The sequence below is a fragment of the Salvelinus fontinalis genome, chromosome 21 (assembly GCF_029448725.1).
Source record: "Salvelinus fontinalis isolate EN_2023a chromosome 21, ASM2944872v1, whole genome shotgun sequence".
Lineage (NCBI taxonomy): Eukaryota > Metazoa > Chordata > Actinopteri > Salmoniformes > Salmonidae > Salvelinus > Salvelinus fontinalis.
This window is the reverse complement of record NC_074685.1, coordinates 3,911,141-3,935,190: the sequence shown is the minus strand read 5'-3', so window position 1 is coordinate 3,935,190 and position 24,050 is coordinate 3,911,141. Positions and strand designations below refer to the sequence as shown.

At 42.3% G+C, this 24,050-nt stretch overlaps 1 protein-coding gene across 1 annotated transcript in view; it reads right to left on the bottom strand.

Annotated features, from left to right (window-relative positions):
• Positions 1 to 13,848, bottom strand: part of LOC129818061 (lysophosphatidic acid receptor 1-like) — a 103,813-nt gene extending 89,965 nt beyond the window's left edge. The window contains exon 1 of the mRNA XM_055873603.1: positions 13,530 to 13,848. The gene's annotated coding sequence lies outside the window, so the exon portion shown is untranslated. The remainder of the gene's footprint in view (positions 1 to 13,529) is intronic.
• Between the last annotated feature and the right edge of the window lie 10,202 nt (positions 13,849 to 24,050).

The window sequence follows — 24,050 nt, the reverse complement described above, 5'->3', positions numbered from 1 at the left end:
AATTGTGATACAGTGAATTATAAGTGAAATAATCTGTCTGTAAACAATTGTTGAAAAAAAAAAAATTGTGTCATGCACAAAGTAGATGTCTTAACCGACTTGCCAAAGCTATAGTTTGTTAACCTCTTTGGGCTAGGGGGCAGTATTCGGAAGTTCGGATGACTGATGTGCCCAAAGTACACTGCCTGTTACTCAGGCCCAGAAGCTAGGATATGCACATAATTGGTAGCATTAGATATAAAACACTCTAAAGTTTCTAAAACTGTTACAATAACGTCTGTGAGTGTAACATAACTGATATAGCAGGCGAAAACCAAAGGAGAATCCATATGTGAAAAAATATTTGAGGTCAATGGCATTTTAATGCTAGTCTATGGGATATTCAAAAGAATTCATCCCAGATTGCAGTTCCTAGGGCTTCCACTAGATGTCAACAGTCTTTAGAAAGGGTTTCAGGCTTGTTTTTTTTAAATTAGCAAGTAGATGTAGTTTTTCAAGGTGTCCCTCATTAGGATTCTACTCTTGTGGCACGCGTAAATGAGGGCGTGCACTTCGTGATTTATATCCGGTATCGAACAAACAATTTAAGACGGAATGTAGTATCATTTATTTACCTGAGGATTGATTGGAAACGTTGTTTGACTTGTTTGGACGAAGTTTACCGGTAACTTTTGGGATTCATTTGTCTGCATTTTGAACGAGTGGATTACTGAATCAAACGCATTAACTAAACAGACAATTCTTTTATATAAAGACTTTATCGAACAAAAAGACAATTTAATGTGTAGCTGGCACCCTTGGGATTTCAAACAGAGGAAGATCTTCAAAGATAAGTGATTTATTTTATCGCTATTTCTGATTTTTGTGAAGCCTCTGCTGGTTTGAAAAATGTTTTTAATGCTGGTGTATGCGGGGCGCTGTCCTCAGATAATCGCATGGAATGCTTTTGCCGTAAATCCTTTTTGAAATCTGACAACGCGTTTGGATTAACAAGAAGTTAAGCTTTTAAACTATGTAAGATACTTGTATTTTCATTAAAGTTTAATATTATGATATTTGTATTTTGATTTTTGCGCTGTGCAATTTCACCGGATGTTGTTGTGGTGGGACACTAGTGATGGAATTGTGGACCCACTATTCACCCGTCTTGGAATACCTGATGGACAAATGCAGATTTGGAATGCAAATAATTGAACAGACATCAATTCAAAATAAATAAACAAAAATGTGGTTCATCGCTCAGTACTACTTTTAGAAGAGCTCAAACAGCACGTCACCACGGTTATTGTCCCAGTTCCATTGTTTTCAATACAATATCCATGTGAGCGATTCATTTGCACACACTATTGATTACAGTAGAACAAGCTAATCAATTCCGGTTTAGGAGCGTCCGCTTGGTAATTGTTTGATGTTTCTAAGGTACTAATTTAGCTAAACACAGTGTGAGTCATCTGGACACAAGTGTGACACGCGTGTAGGGAGTAACATGCATGTCTTGGTCTTCAACATATCACAAGTTATTTATTATGAATTTGGTAACCAGTGTTTTGACACACAGCTAAATTAACAGGAAGCATCAACAGTATCATTTTCAACTTATGTTTTAGTAATATAAAATGATAGCGTTTATTTTTCAACAGAAATCAGGTAAAAACCGCTGAATGAGCTCAAACCTTCTCAGATTTATTAGGTGAAGGCACAGCACAACTTGAGATTTCTTAAAGAGAAATGTGTTTATTATTAGCTTTAGATCTTAATAAAAAATGTACGATATTAAAACACCAAACCAACTTCCAAATGTCCAGATTGCCCGGGTTGCTGTAGAAAATGATTTTGATAGCATTTATACTTTTTGAACTATAACAATATTTAAAAATGAGCTTCCAATGCATTTCAATGACAAAAAAAAGGCCCATAGACGCTAAACAATATACATTCCAGACCTCTTACACCGTTTCACCTCAAACCAACGTTTCACCTCAAACCAGCGTTTCACCTCAAACCAGCGTTTCACCTCAAACCAGCGTTTCACCTCAAACCAGCGTTTCACCTCAAACCAGCGTTTCACCTCAAACCAGCGTTTCACCTCAAACCAGCGTTTCACCTCAAACCAACGTTTCACCTCAAACCAACGTTTCACCTCAAACCAACGTTTCACCTCAAACCAACGTTTCACCTCAAACCAACGATGAGACGTTCAGACTGGCCTTATATGGCTTGTCAAAGGATATGTGAAACTATGTATACTTTCGGAACTATAACCATTGTAAATATGTAAATAATAGTAGTAGTATAAATTAACATGGGTTTGAATGAGAACCATAGGAGTACAGTGGTTGCTATTCAAAATGGTCCTGCTCCTTGGTCAATTCATCTACAAGACCAACTTTAAAACGTTCAGGCTACCCTAACTTAAATTTCTCTCAAACCTTAATAAAATAAACATTTTTAAAAATATGATTTGCACCAATTAGCAAAAAAAATAACTAATGAATAATTCCAGCCAGAGTCAGCAAATCAACATGCACATGTTCAGGCTATCCTAACTTCAAATTCTTTAAACATCTTTATCAAATATAACTATACACAGTTGCAGAAATAAACTCACCAACAGTAAAACTCTTGAACCGTTCAAGCTAGAGACACCAAACCGACTTTCACATGTTCAGACTATCCTACAAACTGAAAATGGTCTACCCACACAGATAGCATGGTGAAGGCGTTGCAACAACCCCTCTTCAAGGAGGCTGAAGAAACTTGAATTGTCACCTAAAACCCTCAAACTTTTACAGATGCACAGTTGAGAGCATTCTGTCGGGCTGTATCATCGCCTGGTAAAACATTGCTCAAACATTGCTTGTTCATTTATTTATATACTCTTGAATCCATTCCTTTACTGAGATCTGTTTGTATGGGGTATATGTTGTGAAATTGTTAGATATTACTGTTGGATTGGAGCTAGAAATACAATCAAACATTTATCAACTATAACCCTATAAACCTAGAGACACCAAACAAACTCTCGTTTAGGCAATGCTAACTTCCAATTCTTAAATCTTTATCAACTTTAACTACATACATTTGCATAAAATAACTCACTAACAGTAACTAATTTACAGTTTAATTAAGCTATTGACACCAAACCAACTTTCATATGTTCAGGTTATCCTATCTATCTATCTACAATAACAACTGTAGTCACTACCACTACTATAACCAGTCACTACCATTACCATAGACAATACCAATACTAATACTAAACTCAGCAAAAAAAAACAGAAACGTCCCTTTTTCAGGACCCTGTCTTTCAAAGATAATTCGTAAAAATCCAAGTAACTTCCCAGATCTTCATTGTAAAGAGTTTAAACACTGTTTCCCATGCTTGTTCAATGAACCATAAACCATTAATGAACATGCACCTGTGGAACAGTCGTTTAGACACTAACAGCTTACAGACGGTAGGCAATTAAGGTCACAGTTATGAAAACTTAGGACACTAAAGAGGCCTTTCTACTGACTCTGAAAAACACCAAAAGAAAGATGCCCAGGGTCCCTGCTCATCTGAGTGAACGTGCCTTAGGCATGTTGCAATGAGGCATGAGGACTGCAGATGTGGCCAGGGCAATAAACTGCAATGCCCTACCGTGAGACGCCTAAGACAGCGCTACAGGGAGACAGGACGGACAGCTGATCATCCTCACAGTGACAGACCACGTGTAACAACACCTGCACAGGATCGGTACATCCGAACATCACACCTGTGGGACAGGTACAGGATGGCAACAACAACTGCATAGGTTACACCAGGAACGCACAATCCCTCCATCAGTGCTCAGACTGTCCACAATAGGCTGAGAGAGGCTGGACTGAGAGCTTGTAGGACCATTCCCCCCAGAAATGTCCGGGAACTTGCAGGTGCCTTGGTGGAAGAGTGAGGTAACATCTCACAGCAAGAACTGTCAAATCTGGTGCAGTCCATGAGGAGGAGATGCACTGCAGTACTTAATGCAGCTGGTGGCCACACCAGATACTGACTGTTACTTTTGATTTTGACCCCCCCCCCCCCCCCCTCCCCCTTTGTTCAGTGACACATTATTCCATTTATGTTAGTCACATGTCTGTGGAACTTGTTCAGTTTACGTCTCAGTTGTTGAATCTGTTATGTTCATACAAATATTTACACAAGTTCAGTTTGCTGAAAATAAACGCAGTTGACAGTGAGAGGACATTTATTTTTTGCTGAGTTTAAAACCAGTCACTACAATTACTACTGTAGACACTACCACTACTATAACCAGTCACTACCATTACTACTGCAGACACTACCACTACACCATTACTACTGTAGACACTACTACTACAATAACCAGTCACTACCACTACTACATCTACCATTACTACTGCAAACACTACTAGAGACACTACCACAATTATAATGTACCAGTCAAAAGTTTGGACACACCTACTCATTCCAGGGTATTTCTATATTTTTACTATTTTCTAAATTGTAGAATAATAGTGAAGACATCAAAACTATGAAAAAACACATATGGAATCATGTAGTAACCAAAAATAAGTGTTAAACAAATACACTTCAAAGTAGCCACCCTTTGCCTTGATGACAGCTTTGCATTCTCTCAACCAGCTTCACCTGGAATGCATTTCCAACAAGGAGTTCTCACTTATGCTGAGCACTTGTTGGCTGATTTTTAATCACTCTGCGGTCCAACTCATGCCAAACCATCTCAATGGTGCGTCACACTAAGTGCAAACCAAATGGGATGGTGTGTCGCTGAAGAATGCTGTGGTAGCCATGCTGTTCAAGTGTGTATTGAATGCTAAATAAATCACTGACAGCAAAGCAGCCCCACACCATCACACCTCCTCCTCCCTCCTCCATGCTTCACGGTGGGAACCACCAGATCATCCGTTCAACTTCTCGGCATCTCACAAAGACACTACGGGTGGAACCCAAAATCTCAAATTTGGACTCATCAGACCAAAGGACAGATTTACAATGGTCTAATGTCCATTACTCGTATTTCTTGGCCCAAGCAAGTCTCTTCTTATTGGTGTCCTTTAGTAGTGGTTTCTTTGCAGCAATTCAACCATGAAGGTCTGATTCACGCAGTCTCCTCTGAACAGTTGATGTTGAGATGTGTCTGTTACTTGAACTCTGAAGCATTTATTTGGGCTGCAATTTCTGAGGCTGGTAACTCTAATGAACCTATCCTCTGCAGCAGAGATAACTCTGGGTCTTCCTTTCCTGTGGCGGTCCTCATGAGAGCCAGTTTCATCAGCGCGTGATGGTTTTTGCAACTGAATTTGTAGAAACTTTCCACATTGACTGACCTTCGTGTCTTAAAGTAATGACGGGCTGTCGTTTCTCTTTGCTTATTTGAGCTGTTCTTACCATAATATGGACTTGGTCTTTTACAAAATAGGGCTATCTTCTGTATACCACCCCTACCTTGTCACAACACAACTGATTGACTCAAGCTCACTACTTTTTTTGCTATGAGTCTACAGAGTAACCACGTATTGTTCTCGCTCCAAGTTGGGCATGGAGGCCGACGGGGGTATATAATACACCAGACAGTGTGAGGGGTATTACATGTTTACTTGCCCAATGAACATGAAGCCATCCCTGGGAGAGATTGGGAAGGGGCTGGGGTTGAGGCTGGGACAGGAAGCAGGTCTCTCCTGTGACTGACCTGCATCCCACCTGACCTAGCGGCCGGTGCGCTTCCCATCTGGTTGGTTTGTCAGCACCAACAATCACATTCACCACTCATCATTTGTCACATTCACAAAAACACAGTGAGAGTACCAAATGGCACCCTATTCCCTATATAGTGCACTACTTTAGACCAGAGCGCTATATAGTGCACTACTTTAGACCAGAGCCCTATATAGTGCACTACTTTAGACCAGAGCCCTATGGAGCCCTATTCCCTATTTAGTGCACTACTTTAGACCAGGGCCCTATGGAACCCTATTCCCTATTTAGTGCACTACTTTAGACCAGGGCTCTATATAGTGCACTACTTTAGACCAGAGCCCTATATAGTGCACTACTTTAGACCAGAGCCCTATTCCCTATATAGTGCACTACTTTAAACCAGAGCCCTATATAGTGCACTACTTTAGACCAGGGCCCTATATAGTACACTACTTTAAACCAGAGCCCTATTCCCTATATAGTGAACAACTTTAAACCAGAGCCCTATTCCCTATATAGTGAACAACTTTAGACCAGAGCCCTATTCCCTATATAGTGAACAACTTTAGACCAGAGCCCTATTCCCTATTTAGTGAACAATTTTAGACCAGAGCCCTATTCCCTATATAGTGAACAACTTTAGACCAGAGCCCTATTCCCTATATAGGTTTTTTCAGTGTGTTAACACGGTGAAACCAGGGCCTTCTAACTATGATGTCCAGTGTGTTAACATGGTGAAACCAGGGCCTTCTAACTATGATGTCCAGTGTGTTAACACGGTGAAACCAGGGCCTTCTAACTATGATGCCCAGTGTGTTAACATGGTGAAACCAGGGCCTTCTAACTATGATGCCCAGTGTGTTAACATGGTGAAACCAGGGCCTTCTAACTATGATGCCCAGTGTGTTAACATGGTGAAACCAGGGCCTTCTAACTATGATGCCCAGTGTGTTAACACGGTGAAACCAGGGCCTTCTAACTATGATGCCCAGTGTGTTAACATGGTGAAACCAGGGCCTTCTAACTATGATGCCCAGTGTGTTAACACGGTGAAACCCAGACCAGGGCCTTCTAACTATGATGCCCAGTGTGTTAACATGGTGAAACCAGGGCCTTCTAACTATGATGCCCAGTGTGTTAACACGGTGAAACCAGGGCCTTCTAACTATGATGCCCAGTGTGTTAACACGGTGAAACCAGGGCCTTCTAACTATGATGCCCAGTGTGTTAACACGGTGAAACCAGGGCCTTCTAACTATGATGCCCAGTGTGTTAACATGGTGAAACCAGGGCCTTCTAACTATGATGTCCAGTGTGTTAACACGGTGAAACCAGGGCCTTCTAACTATGATGTCCAGTGTGTTAACACGGTGAAACCAGGGCCTTCTAACTATGATGCCCAGTGTGTTAACACGGTGAAACCAGGGCCTTCTAACTATGATGCCCAGTGTGTTAACACGGTCAAACCAGGGCCTTCTAACTATGATGCCCAGTGTGTTAACACGGTGAAACCAGGGCCTTCTAACTATGATGCCCAGTGTGTTAACACGGTGAAACCAGGGCCTTCTAACTATGATGCCCAGTGTGTTAACATGGTGAAACCAGGGCCTTCTAACTATGATGCCCAGTGTGTTAACACGGTGAAACCAGGGCCTTCTAACTATGATGCCCAGTGTGTTAACACGGTGAAACCAGGGCCTTCTAACTATGATGCCCAGTGTGTTAACATGGTGAAACCAGGGCCTTCTAACTATGATGTCCAGTGTGTTAACATGGTGAAACCAGGGCCTTCTAACTATGATGCCCAGTGTGTTAACATGGTGAAACCAGGGCCTTCTAACTATGATGCCCAGTGTGTTAACACGGTGAAACCAGGGCCTTCTAACTATGATGCCCAGTGTGTTAACACGGTGAAACCAGGGCCTTCTAACTATGATGCCCAGTGTGTTAACACGGTGAAACCAGGGCCTTCTAACTATGATGCCCAGTGTGTTAACATGGTGAAACCAGGGCCTTCTAACTATGATGCCCAGTGTGTTAACACGGTGAAACCAGGGCCTTCTAACTATGATGCCCAGTGTGTTAACATGGTGAAACCAGGGCCTTCTAACTATGATGCCCAGTGTGTTAACACGGTGAAACCAGGGCCTTCTAACTATGATGCCCAGTGTGTTAACACGGTGAAACCCAGACCAGGGCCTTCTAACTATGATGCCCAGTGTGTTAACACGGTGAAACCAGGGCCTTCTAACTATGATGTCCAGTGTGTTAACATGGTGAAACCAGGGCCTTCTAACTATGATGCCCAGTGTGTTAACACGGTGAAACCAGGGCCTTCTAACTATGATGCCCAGTGTGTTAACACGGTGAAACCAGGGCCTTCTAACTATGATGCCCAGTGTGTTAACACGGTGAAACCAGGGCCTTCTAACTATGATGCCCAGTGTGTTAACACGGTGAAACCAGGGCCTTCTAACTATGATGCCCAGTGTGTTAACACGGTGAAACCAGGGCCTTCTAACTATGATGCCCAGTGTGTTAACACGGTGAAACCAGGGCCTTCTAACTATGATGCCCAGTGTGTTAACATGGTGAAACCAGGGCCTTCTAACTATGATGCCCAGTGTGTTAACACGGTGAAACCAGGGCCTTCTAACTATGATGCCCAGTGTGTTAACACGGTGAAACCCAGACCAGGGCCTTCTAACTATGATGCCCAGTGTGTTAACACGGTGAAACCAGGGCCTTCTAACTATGATGTCCAGTGTGTTAACATGGTGAAACCAGGGCCTTCTAACTATGATGCCCAGTGTGTTAACACGGTGAAACCAGGGCCTTCTAACTATGATGCCCAGTGTGTTAACACGGTGAAACCAGGGCCTTCTAACTATGATGCCCAGTGTGTTAACATGGTGAAACCAGGGCCTTCTAACTATGATGCCCAGTGTGTTAACACGGTGAAACCAGGGCCTTCTAACTATGATGCCCAGTGTGTTAACACGGTGAAACCAGGGCCTTCTAACTATGATGCCCAGTGTGTTAACACGGTGAAACCAGGGCCTTCTAACTATGATGCCCAGTGTGTTAACATGGTGAAACCAGGGCCTTCTAACTATGATGTCCAGTGTGTTAACATGGTGAAACCAGGGCCTTCTAACTATGATGCCCAGTGTGTTAACATGGTGAAACCAGGGCCTTCTAACTATGATGCCCAGTGTGTTAACACGGTGAAACCAGGGCCTTCTAACTATGATGCCCAGTGTGTTAACACGGTGAAACCAGGGCCTTTTAACTATGATGCCCAGTGTGTTAACATGGTGAAACCAGGGCCTTCTAACTATGATGCCCAGTGTGTTAACACGGTGAAACCAGGGCCTTCTAACTATGATGCCCAGTGTGTTAACACGGTGAAACCAGGGCCTTCTAACTATGATGCCCAGTGTGTTAACACGGTGAAACCAGGGCCTTCTAACTATGATGTCCAGTGTGTTAACATGGTGAAACCAGGGCCTTCTAACTATGATGCCCAGTGTGTTAACACGGTGAAACCCATGCAGTGTTTTCGACTAGCGGCTATTAAGGCGATTACAGATACATTTTCAGAGGGCAAATTTTTACACTTAACCTGCTGAGGTCGATGTCTATTCCCCCACGGAAATCTAATTAGCATAATACTAAAAACAATTCGCATAACAATCTGTCTGTTTAAGATATAATTATATGGTGTTTTGCATTGGATGTGTCTAAATCTACCATATCCGCCCATGTCGCACTCTCGCATCTGCTGTGAAAGATGACAGGGCGGTGTTTGCACAGACCATGACACATCACGAAAAACAGTCATCTCACAAAATCATCTGGAACGGTTTGTCCTACAAGACTGTTCTGCCACGCATGCGTTGGCTGGAGAGATGTAAAACTCACCGCCATTGGAATCTGGAGTAGTGGAAACACGTTCTCTGGAGTGATGAATCATGCTTCGTCATCTGGCATTCTGACGGACAAATCTGGTGGATGGCAGGAGGAGGCTACGCGTAGTGCCAACTGTAAAGTTTGGTGGAGGAGGAATAATGGTCTGGGGCTGTTTTTCATGGGCAACTCCATATTAATGCCCACGATTTTAGAATGAGACGTTCAACGAGCAGGTGTCCACATCCTTTCGGTCATGTAGTGCATGTATTAGATGACAATATCTAAATAAATCCTATTTTCTATATTCTGTTAATTTTAAAGGCATTGTCAGCACCATATCAAATCCATGGTACATGTTAATGTATTGGCAAATAAAGGTAGTTCTGATTTAAAGCAAAACAAAGTGTAAAAACCTGAGAACTTTTGTCAAATGTCCAAAACGTTGTTATTGATATCTCAGACCGGCACCCAACATTGAACACAGCCCTCTCAGAGCCAGAGAGAGACTACACCAAGGCGTAGACTTTGCGGACATGCCAAAAAAACAGCAGGAATGTTTGATGACTATCAATCTGTCCGTGCCAATGTTTAAGCAAAGGACTGAAATAATCTGTAAGAGCTACAGGACACCATAGAGTCTGGAGGAATACAGGACAGCATAGAGTCTGGAGGACACCATAGAGTCTGGAGGATTACAGAACAGCATAGAGTCTGGAGGAATACAGGACACCATAGAGTCTGGAGGAATACAGGACACCATAGAGTCTGGAGGAATACAGGACACCATAGAGTCTGGAGGAATACAGGACACCATAGAGTCTGGAGGAATACAGGACAGCATAGAGTCTGGAGGAATACAGGACAGCATAGAGCCTGGAGGAATACAGGACACCATAGAGTCTGGAGGAATACAGGACAGCATAGAGTCTGGAGGAATACAGGACACCATAGAGTCTGGAGGAATACAGGACAGCATAGAGTCTGGAGGAATACAGGACAGCATAGAGCCTGGAGGAATACAGGACACCATAGAGTCTGGAGGAATACAGGACACCATAGAGTCTGGAGGAATACAGGACACCATAGAGCCTGGAGGAATACAGGACACCATAGAGCCTGGAGGAATACAGGACACCATAGAGTCTGGAGGAATACAGGACAGCATAGAGTCTGGAGGAATACAGGACAGCATAGAGTCTGGAGGATTACAGAACAGCATAGAGTCTGGAGGAATATAGGACAGCATAGAGTCTGGAGGATTACAGAACAGCATAGAGTCTGGAGGAATACAGGACAACATAGAGTCTGGAGGATTACAGGACACCATAGAGTCTGGAGGATTACAGGACAGCATAGAGCCTGGAGGAATACAGGACACCATAGAGTCTGGAGGATTACAGGACAGCATAGAGTCTGGAGGAATACAGGACAGCATAGAGTCTGGAGGACACCATAGAGTCTGGAGGAATACAGGACACCATAGAGTCTGGAGGAATACAGGACACCATAGAGTCTGGAGGAATACAGGACACCATAGAGTCTGGAGGAATACAGGACACCATAGAGTCTGGAGGAATACAGGACACCATATAGTCTGGAGGAATACAGGACAGCATAGAGCCTGGAGGAATACAGGACACCATAGAGCCTGGAGGAATACAGGACACCATAGAGTCTGGAGGAATACTGGACACCATAGAGTCTGGAGGAATACAGGACAACATAGAGTCTGGAGGAATACAGGACAGCATAGAGTCTGGAGGAATACAGGACACCATAGAGTCTGGAGGAATACAGGACACCATAGAGTCTGGAGGAATACAGGACACCATAGAGCCTGGAGGAATACAGGACACCATAGAGTCTGGAGGAATACAGGACACCATAGAGCCTGGAGGAATACAGGACACCATAGAGCCTGGAGGAATACAGGACACCATAGAGTCTGGAGGAATACAGGACAGCATAGAGTCTGGAGGAATACAGGACAGCATAGAGTCTGGAGGACACCATAGAGTCTGGAGGAATACAGGACACCATAGAGTCTGGAGGAATACAGGACACCATAGAGTCTGGAGGAATACAGGACAGCATAGAGTCTGGAGGATTACAGGACAGCATAGAGTCTGGAGGAATACAGGACAACATAGAGTCTGGAGGATTACAGGACACCATAGAGTCTGGAGGAATACAGGACACCATAGAGTCTGGAGGATTACAGGACACCATAGAGTCTGGAGGATTACAGGACAGCATAGAGTCTGGAGGAATACAGGACAACATAGAGTCTGGAGGAATACAGGACACCATAGAGTCTGGAGGAATACAGGACACCATAGAGTCTGGAGGAATACAGGACAGCATAGAGTCTGGAGGAATACAGGACAGCATAGAGTCTGGAGGACACCATAGAGTCTGGAGGATTACAGGACACCATAGAGTCTGGAGGATTACAGGACACCATAGAGTCTGGAGGAATACAGGACACCATAGAGTCTGGAGGAATACAGGACAGCATAGAGTCTGGAGGAATACAGGACAGCATAGAGTCTGGAGGAATACAGGACAGCATAGAGTCTGGAGGAATACAGGACAGCATAGAGTCTGGAGGAATACAGGACACCATAGAGTCTGGAGGAATACAGGACAGCATAGAGTCTGGAGGAATACAGGACAGCATAGAGTCTGGAGGAATACAGGACAACATAGAGTCTGGAGGAATACAGGACAGCATAGAGTCTGGAGGAATACAGGACAACATAGAGTCTGGTGGATTACAGGACAACATAGAGTCTGGAGGATTACAGGACAACATAGAGTCTGGAGGATTACAGGACAGCATAGAGTCTGGAGGATTACAGGACAACATAGAGCCTGGAGGATTACAGGACACCATAGAGTCTGGAGGATTACAGGACACCATAGAGTCTGGAGGATTACAGGACAGCATAGAGTCTGGAGGAATACAGGACACCATAGAGTCTGGAGGATTACAGGACAGCATAGAGTCTGGAGGAATACAGGACACCATAGAGTCTGGAGGAATACAGGACACCATAGAGTCTGGAGGAATACAGGACAGCATAGAGTCTGGAGGAATACAGGACACCATAGAGTTTGGAGGAATACAGGACAGCATAGAGTCTGGAGGAATACAGGACACCATAGAGTCTGGAGGAATACAGGACAGCATAGAGTCTGGAGGAATACAGGACACCATAGAGTCTGGAGGACACCATAGAGTCTGGAGGAATACAGGACACCATAGAGTCTGGAGGAATACAGGACAGCATAGAGTCTGGAGGAATACAGGACAACATAGAGTCTGGAGGACACCATAGAGTCTGGAGGAATACAGGACAACATAGAGTCTGGAGGACACCATAGAGTCTGGAGGAATACAGGACACAGGTGTTTTATTCTGAATAATAAGTACCAAGGATTCATCGAAGAAAAAGTGAAAACAGCTGCCCAAATCGATCAACCCAGGTAACATATATTCCCATTTTCTAAAGCCCACGTTTCATCTGTTTGTTTGTTTTTTGTCCATGGAAAATAGTTTTACCAGGCACTGCACAGGCGCAACAAGTTCTGATTCAGCTGCACGGTTTCCTGTCGTGAGATCCGGACATATTAAATAGACGTTGACCAGGAACACGACATCGGCTGTAACTACCATTAAACAGTTGTCAATTGATTGTGAATGATAATACGTGGCCGGTAACATACTAGTTCGACTTTTGAAAACAGCTTACCTACAGTTACATAGACACCTGAAGATGCAGCTGAAGATGCGCAAGGGAGAAAAAACGGACACATCTCGTGTATATCTATGGGCTACGTGATGGAGATTAACAGTTTTATGTTCGAGATAAACAAATAAATTACTACTTACAGTCGTCCTGTCTCAGCGATATTTACAAACTGTTGCTTGAAACGCCAAAAAGATTATTTCGGAGTGAACTCCCAAACTCCAAAAAGTGAATTCCGTTATTGAGTTGGTCATCAGAGTCGCATGTGTTGTTTCTTCCAATCCAAGTCGAGGATGTGTGATCTTTTCATTTTACAGTCCATAGAGACGAGTGTGTTTTTGTGATTGCATAGTTATGGTAGCTCTCTCTACTTTCCTTGCGTCCTCCTCTCCAGCGTCTCAGAGCCCTGTTCGCCACTCGACTGGACTGGACCGCTGTACGCGTATGACGTCACACTCACACTTTTTCCTGAGCGCATAAATGAAAACACTCGTTTTTTTTGTAGAGAGAGAGAGAGGGAGAGGGGGGGGAGAGAGAGAGAGGGAGGGAGGGGGGGAGAGAGAGAGAGAGGAGGGGGGGAGAGAGAGAGAGAGAGGGGGGGAGAGAGAGAGAGAGAGGGGGGGAGAGAGAGAGAGAGAGAGAGAGAGAGGGGGGAGAGAGAGAAGGGGAGGGGGAGAGACACGCGATTGTATTCTTTACCAATTAGCTTTCTCTATGTTGTAGTTTCGGTAGTTTAGTGTTTATTTGTGATATTATAGGCTAAGGTTAAATATATAGCAAGATTGTTTTTAATAGCGTTGTATTGGTACGCAAACGTTAGGTCTACAGTGCTAAAGGATGACGCAGCATCATAGCTAGTCAAATTGAACATTAATTTATTAAGGCAGAACTGCTGCTCATGCAGGCCTACTTTGTTTAAAATGCACATCTTCCTTTTAATTAAGCAGGTGACAAGAGATATCTCCATAATTTCCTGATAGTGTGCTTTGAACAACATGGCTAGGTTTATATTATGCAACAGTTAGTGACATGTTTTCAGGGGGGGGGTATCAGAAACGTGTAAGTATTTTGAACATGAAATATGTTTACATAAACACGTTACCTAGCTAAAGCTCTTTAGTTATGTTCTGTTTACATAAACACATTACCTAGCTAAAGCTCTTTAGTTATGTTCTGTTTACATAAACACATTACCTAGCTAAAACTCTTTAGTTATGTTCTGTTTACATAAACACATTACCTAGCTAAAGCTCTTTAGTTGTGTCCTGTTTACATAAACACATTACCTAGCTAAAGCTTTTTAGTTGTGTCCTGTTTACATAAACACATTACCTAGCTAAAGCTCTTTAGTTGTGTTCTGTTTACATAAACACATTACCTAGCTAAAACTCTTTAGTTGTGTTCTGTTTACATAAACACATTACCTAGCTAAAACTCTTTAGTTGTGTTCTGTTTGTGTTTACATAAACACATTACCTAGCTAAAGCTCTTTAGATGTGTTCTGTTTACATAAACACATTACCTAGCTAAAGCTCTTTAGTTGTGTTCTGTTTACATAAACACATTACCTAGCTAAAACTCTTTAGTTGTGTCCTGTTTACATAAACACATTACCTAGCTAAAACTCTTTAGTTGTGTTCTGTTTACATAAACACATTACCTAGCTAAAGCTCTTTAGTTGTGTTCTGTTTACATAAACACATTACCTAGCTAAAACTCTTTAGTTGTGTCCTGTTTACATAAACACATTACCTAGCTAAAGCTCTTTAGTTGTGTCCTGTTTACATAAACACATTACCTAGCTAAAGCTCTTTAGATGTGTCCTGTTTACATAAACACATTACCTAGCTAAAACTCTTTAGTTGTGTCCTGTTTACATAAACACATTACCTAGCTAAAGCTCTTTAGTTGTGTCCTGTTTACATAAACACATTACCTAGCTAAAGCTCTTTAGTTGTGTCCTGTTTACATAAACACATTACCTAGCTAAAGCTCTTTAGTTGTGTCCTGTTTACATAAACACATTACCTAGCTAAAGCTCTTTAGATGTGTCCTGTTTACATAAACACATTACCTAGCTAAAACTCTTTAGTTGTGTTCTGTTTACATCAACACATTACCTAGCTAAAACTCTTTAGATGTGTCCTGTTTACATAAACACATTACCTAGCTAACGCTCTTTAGTTGTGTTCTGTTTACATAAACACATTACCTAGCTAAAGCTCTTTAGATGTGTCCTGTTTACATAAACACATTACCTAGCTAAAGCTCTTTAGATGTGTTCTGTTTACATAAACACATTACCTAGCTAAAGCTCTTTAGATGTGTTCTGTTTACATAAACACATTACCTAGCTAAAGCTCTTTAGATGTGTTCTGTTTACATAAACACATTACCTAGCTAAAACTCTTTAGTTGTGTTCTGTTTACATCAACACATTACCTAGCTAAAACTCTTTAGATGTGTCCTGTTTACATAAACACATTACCTAGCTAACGCTCTTTAGTTGTGTTCTGTTTACATAAACACATTACCTAGCTAAAGCTCTTTAGATGTGTCCTGTTTACATAAACACATTACCTAGCTAAAGCTCTTTAGATGTGTCCTGTTTACATTAACACATTACCTAGCTAAAGCTTTTTAGTTGTGTCCTGTTTACATAAACACATTACCTAGCTAAAGCTCTTTAGATGTGTTCTGTTTTTGTTTCAGTATAACCTCATTAGCTGATGGTAAATACAGCATGCATTGGATAATTATTTTAAACAGATGAACTACAGACCTGGAGGGCTGTGTATCAGTGCAGTGCTGTGTATCAGTGGAGGGCTGTGTACCAGTGGTGGCTGGTGAGGGGAGGACTGCTCATAATAATGGCTGGAAAGGAGCAAATGGAATAGCATCGAAACCATGGAAACCATGTGTTTGATGTATTTTTACAGTTCCACCTATTCTGTTCCAGCCATTACCACGAGCCTGTCCTCCCATATTAAGACACCACCAACCTCCTGTCTTTAGTACAGTCAGTTTCTTAACTCCACCCACTACTGTATAGGTCAGTAGAGGGGGTGGGGGTCATTGAAGGGGGTGGGGGGGTCAGAGTAAGGGTTGGAGGGGGTCAGTGAAGAGGGTGGGGGGGGGGGGGGTCAGTAGAGGGGGTGGGGGTCGGAGGAAAGCTAAGGGCATGTCCCATATGGCAACCTATTCCCCGGGGAACTCAGGGTATGTCCCATATGGCAACCTATTCCCCGGGGAACTCAGGGTATGTCCCATATGGCAACCTATTCCCTGGGGAACTAAGGGTATGTCCCATATGGCACCCTATTCCCTGGGGAACTCAGGGTATGTCCCATATGGCACCCTATTCCCCGGGGAACTAAGGTTATGTCCCATATGGCACCCTATTCCCTGGGGAACTCAGGGTATGTCCCATATGGCACCCTATTCCCCGGGGAACTAAGGTTATGTCCGATATGGCACCCTATTCCCCGGGGAACTCAGGGTATGTCCCATATGGCACCCTATTCCCCGGGGAACTAAGGTTATGTCCCATATGGCACCCTATTCCCCGGGGAACTCAGGGTATGTCCCATATGGCACCCTATTCCCTGGGGAACTAAGGTTATGTCCCATATTGCACCCTATTCCCCCGGGAACTAAGGGTATGTCCCCTATTGCACCCTATTCCCTGGGGAACTAAGGGTATGTCCCATATTGCACCCTATTCCCTGGGGAACTAAGGGTATGTCCCATATGGCACCCTATTCCCTGGGGAACTAAGGGTATGTTCCATATGGCACCCTATTCCCTGGGGAACTAAGGGTATGTCCCATATGGCACCCTATTCCATGGGGAACTCAGTCTTTCTGTATCCTCTATTTTGTTTCTTCTTCCTTTTGTCTTTTGCTGTTTGGTTTTTCCACGTTTCCTACGACCTGAGATGACTCAGTGACTGAATGTGTTTCACTTCTTCCCCGACGGTCTGGCCTAACCACTCTCCAGCCAGGAGACGTAGTGATGGCAGTTTGAGGACAGAATGTGACATAGTGAAATGGCAACATAATGGAGATGAGAGTTTACAACCTCCCTGTTCCATTAGACAGACATTATGACTCAACTCAGAGTAGAGTTTACATCCTCCCTGTTCCATTAGACAGACATTATGACTCAACTCAGAGTAGAGTTTACAACCTCCCTGTTCCATTAGACAGACATTATGACTCAACTCAGAGTAGAGTTTACAACCTCCCTGTTCCATTAGACAGACATTATGACTCAACTCAGAGTAGAGTTTACAACCTCCCTGTTCCATTAGACAGACATTATGACTCAACTCAGAGTAGAGTTTACAACCTCCCTGTTCCATTAGACAGACATTATGACTCAACTCAGAGTAGAGTTTACAACCTCCCTGTTCCATTAGACAGACATTATGACTCAACTCAGAGTAGAGTTTACAACCTCCCTGTTCCATTAGACAGACATTATGACTCAACTCAGAGTAGAGTTTACAACCTCCCTGTTCTATTAGACAGACATTATGACTCAACTCAGAGTAGAGTTTACAACCTCCCTGTTCCATTAGACAGACATTATGACTCAACTCAGAGTAGAGTTTACAACCTCCCTGTTCCATTAGACAGACATTATGACTCAACTCAGAGTAGAGTTTACATCCTCCCTGTTCCATTAGACAGACATTATGACTCAACTCAGAGTAGAGTTTACAACCTCCCTGTTCCATTAGACAGACATTATGACTCAACTCAGAGTAGAGTTTACAACCTCCCTGTTCCATTAGACAGACATTATGACTCAACTCAGAGTAGAGTTTACAACCTCCCTGTTCCATTAGACAGACATTATGACTCAACTCAGAGTAGAGTTTACAACCTCCCTGTTCCATTAGACAGACATTATGACTCAACTCAGAGTAGAGTTTACCACCTCCCTGTTCCATTAGACAGACATTATGACTCAACTCAGAGTAGAGTTTACAACTTCCCTGTTCCATTTGACAGACATTATGACTCAACTCAGAGTAGAGTTTACAACCTCCCTGTTCCATTAGACAGACATTATGACTCAACTCAGAGTAGAGTTTACAACCTCCCTGTTCCATTAGACAGACATTATGACTCAACTCAGAGTAGAGTTTACAACCTCCCTGTTCCATTAGACAGACATTATGACTCAACTCAGAGTAGAGTTTACAACCTCCCTGTTCCATTAGACAGACATTATTACTCAACTCAGAGTAGAGTTTACCACCTCCCTGTTCCATTAGACAGACATTATGACTCAACTCAGAGTAGAGTTTACAACCTCCCTGTTCCATTAGACAGACATTATGACTCAACTCAGAGTAGAGTTTACAACCTCCCTGTTCCATTAGACAGACATTATGACTCAACTCAGAGTAGAGTTTACAACCTCCCTGTTCCATTAGACAGACATTATGACTCAACTCAGAGTAGAGTTTACAACCTCCCTGTTCCATTAGACAGACATTATGACTCAACTCAGAGTAGAGTTTACAACCTCCCTGTTCCATTAGACAGACATTATGACTCAACTCAGAGAGTTTACATCCTCCCTGTTCCATTAGACAGACATTATGACTCAACTCAGAGTAGAGTTTACAACCTCCCTGTTCCATTAGACATACATTATGACTCAACTCAGAGTAGAGTTTACAACCTCCCTGTTCCATTAGACAGACATTATGACTCAACTCAGAGTAGAGTTTACCACCTCCCTGTTCCATTAGACAGACATTATGACTCAACTCAGAGTAGAGTTTACATCCTCCCTGTTCCATTAGACAGACATTATGACTCAACTCAGAGTAGAGTTTACAACCTCCCTGTTCCATTAGACATACATTATGACTCAACTCAGAGTAGAGTTTACAACCTCCCTGTTCAATTAGACAGACATTATGACTCAACTCAGAGTAGAGTTTACCACCTCCCTGTTCCATTAGACAGACATTATGACTCAACTCAGAGTAGAGTTTACCACCTCCCTGTTCCATTAGACAGACATTATGACTCAACTCAGAGTAGAGTTTACATCCTCCCTGTTCCATTAGACAGACATTATGACTCAACTCAGAGTAGAGTTTACAACCTCCCTGTTCCATTAGACAGACATTATGACTCAACTCAGAGTAGAGTTTACAACCTCCCTGTTCCATTAGACAGACATTATGACTCAACTCAGAGTAGAGTTTACAACCTCCATGTTCCATTAGACAGACATTATGACTCAACTCAGAGTAGAGTTTACAACTTCCCTGTTCCATTAGACAGACATTATGTCTCAACTCAGAGTAGAGTTTACATCCTCCCTGTTCCATTAGACAGACATTATGACTCAACTCAGAGTAGAGTTTACAACCTCCCTGTTCCATTAGACAGACATTATGACTCAACTCAGAGTAGAGTTTACAACTTCCCTGTTCCATTAGACAGACATTATGACTCAACTCAGAGTAGAGTTTACATCCTCCCTGCTCCATTAGACAGACATTATGACTCAACTCAGAGTAGAGTTTACAACTTCCCTGTTTTATTAGACAGACATTATGACTCAACTCAGAGTAGAGTTTACAACTTCCCTGTTCCATTAGACAGACATTATGACTCAACTCAGAGTAGAGTTTACAACCTCCCTGTTCCATTAGACAGACATTATGACTCAACTCAGAGTAGAGTTTACAACCTCCCTGTTCCATTAGACAGACATTATGACTCAACTCAGAGTAGAGTTTACAACCTCCCTGTTCCATTAGACAGACATTATGACTCAACTCAGAGTAGAGTTTACAACCTCCCTGTTCCATTAGACAGACATTATGACTCAACTCAGAGTAGAGTTTACAACCTCCCTGTTCCATTAGACAGACATTATGACTCAACTCAGAGAGTTTACTTCCTCCCTGTTCCATTAGACAGACATTATGACTCAACTCAGAGTAGAGTTTACAACCTCCCTGTTCCATGAGACAGACATTATGACTCAACTCAGAGTAGAGTTTACAACCTCCCTGTTCAATTAGACAGACATTATGACTCAACTCAGAGTAGAGTTTACCACCTCCCTGTTCCATTAGACAGACATTATGACTCAACTCAGAGTAGAGTTTACCACCTCCCTGTTCCATTAGACAGACATTATGACTCAACTCAGAGTAGAGTTTACATCCTCCCTGTTCCATTAGACAGACATTATGACTCAACTCAGAGTAGAGTTTACAACCTCCCTGTTCCATTAGACAGACATTATGACTCAACTCAGAGTAGAGTTTACAACCTCCCTGTTCCATTAGACAGACATTATGACTCAACTCAGAGTAGAGTTTACATCCTCCCTGTTCCATTAGACAGACATTATGACTCAACTCAGAGTAGAGTTTACAACCTCCCTGTTCCATTAGACAGACATTATGACTCAACTCAGAGTAGAGTTTACAACCTCCCTGTTCCATTAGACATACATTATGACTCAACTCAGAGTAGAGTTTACAACCTCCCTGTTCAATTAGACAGACATTATGACTCAACTCAGAGTAGAGTTTACCACCTCCCTGTTCCATTAGACAGACATTATGACTCAACTCAGAGTAGAGTTTACCACCTCCCTGTTCCATTAGACAGACATTATGACTCAACTCAGAGTAGAGTTTACATCCTCCCTGTTCCATTAGACAGACATTATGACTCAACTCAGAGTAGAGTTTACAACCTCCCTGTTCCATTAGACAGACATTATGACTCAACTCAGAGTAGAGTTTACAACCTCCCTGTTCCATTAGACAGACATTATGACTCAACTCAGAGTAGAGTTTACAACCTCCATGTTCCATTAGACAGACATTATGACTCAACTCAGAGTAGAGTTTACAACTTCCCTGTTCCATTAGACAGACATTATGACTCAACTCAGAGTAGAGTTTACATCCTCCCTGTTCCATTAGACAGACATTATGACTCAACTCAGAGTAGAGTTTACAACCTCCCTGTTCCATTAGACAGACATTATGACTCAACTCAGAGTAGAGTTTACAACTTCCCTGTTCCATTAGACAGACATTATGACTCAACTCAGAGTAGAGTTTACATCCTCCCTGCTCCATTAGACAGACATTATGACTCAACTCAGAGTAGAGTTTACAACTTCCCTGTTTTATTAGACAGACATTATGACTCAACTCAGAGTAGAGTTTACAACTTCCCTGTTCCATTAGACAGACATTATGACTCAACTCAGAGTAGAGTTTACAACTTCCCTGTTTTATTAGACAGACATTATGACTCAACTCAGAGTAGAGTTTACAACTTCCCTGTTCCATTAGACAGACATTATGACTCAACTCAGAGTAGAGTTTACAACCTCCCTGTTCCATTAGACAGACATTATGACTCAACTCAGAGTAGAGTTTACAACCTCCCTGTTCCATTAGACAGACATTATGACTCAACTCAGAGTAGAGTTTACAACCTCCCTGTTCCATTAGACAGACATTATGACTCAACTCAGAGAGTTTACTTCCTCCCTGTTCCATTAGACAGACATTATGACTCAACTCAGAGTAGAGTTTACAACCTCCCTGTTCCATGAGACAGACATTATGACTCAACTCAGAGTAGAGTTTACAACCTCCCTGTTCCATTAGACAGACATTATGACTCAACTCAGAGTAGAGTTTACAACTTCCCTGTTCCATTAGACAGACATTATGACTCAACTCAGAGTAGAGTTTACATCCTCCCTGCTCCATTAGACAGACATTATGACTCAACTCAGAGTAGAGTTTACCACCTCCCTGTTCCATTAGACAGACATTATGACTCAACTCAGAGTAGAGTTTACAACCTCCCTGTTCCATTAGACAGACATTATGACTCAACTCAGAGTAGAGTTTACAACCTCCATGTTCCATTAGACAGACATTATGACTCAACTCAGAGTAGAGTTTACAACTTCCCTGTTCCATTAGACAGACATTATGACTCAACTCAGAGTAGAGTTTACATCCTCCCTGTTCCATTAGACAGACATTATGACTCAACTCAGAGTAGAGTTTACAACCTCCCTGTTCCATTAGACAGACATTATGACTCAACTCAGAGTAGAGTTTACAACTTCCCTGTTCCATTAGACAGACATTATGACTCAACTCAGAGTAGAGTTTACATCCTCCCTGCTCCATTAGACAGACATTATGACTCAACTCAGAGTAGAGTTTACAACTTCCCTGTTTTATTAGACAGACATTATGACTCAACTCAGAGTAGAGTTTACAACTTCCCTGTTCCATTAGACAGACATTATGACTCAACTCAGAGTAGAGTTTACAACTTCCCTGTTTTATTAGACAGACATTATGACTCAACTCAGAGTAGAGTTTACAACTTCCCTGTTCCATTAGACAGACATTATGACTCAACTCAGAGTAGAGTTTACAACCTCCCTGTTCCATTAGACAGACATTATGACTCAACTCAGAGTAGAGTTTACAACCTCCCTGTTCCATTAGACAGACATTATGACTCAACTCAGAGTAGAGTTTACAACCTCCCTGTTCCATTAGACAGACATTATGACTCAACTCAGAGAGTTTACTTCCTCCCTGTTCCATTAGACAGACATTATGACTCAACTCAGAGTAGAGTTTACAACCTCCCTGTTCCATGAGACAGACATTATGACTCAACTCAGAGTAGAGTTTACAACCTCCCTGTTCCATTAGACAGACATTATGACTCAACTCAGAGTAGAGTTTACAACTTCCCTGTTCCATTAGACAGACATTATGACTCAACTCAGAGTAGAGTTTACATCCTCCCTGCTCCATTAGACAGACATTATGACTCAACTCAGAGTAGAGTTTACCACCTCCCTGTTCCATTAGACAGACATTATGACTCAACTCAGAGTAGAGTTTACATCCTCCCTGTTCCATTAGACAGACATTATGACTCAACTCAGAGTAGAGTTTACAACCTCCCTGTTCCATTAGACAGACATTATGACTCAACTCAGAGTAGAGTTTACAACCTCCCTGTTCCATTAGACAGACATTATGACTCAACTCAGAGTAGAGTTTACAACCTCCCTGTTCCATTAGACAGACATTATGACTCAACTCAGAGTAGAGTTTACAACTTCCCTGTTCCATTAGACAGACATTATGACTCAACTCAGAGTAGAGTTTACATCCTCCCTGCTCCATTAGACAGACATTATGACTCAACTCAGAGTAGAGTTTACAACTTCCCTGTTCCATTAGACAGACATTATGACTCAACTCAGAGTAGAGTTTACAACTTCCCTGTTCCATTAGACAGACATTATGACTCAACTCAGAGTAGAGTTTACAACCTCCCTGTTCCATTAGACAGACATTATGACTCAACTCAGAGTAGAGTTTACAACCTCCCTGTTCCATTAGACAGACATTATGACTCAACTCAGAGTAGAGTTTACAACCTCCCTGTTCCATTAGACAGACATTATGACTCAACTCAGAGTAGAGTTTACAACCTCCCTGTTCCATTAGACAGACATTATGACTCAACTCAGAGTAGAGTTTACAACCTCCCTGTTCCATTAGACAGACATTATGACTCAACTCAGAGAGTTTACTTCCTCCCTGTTCC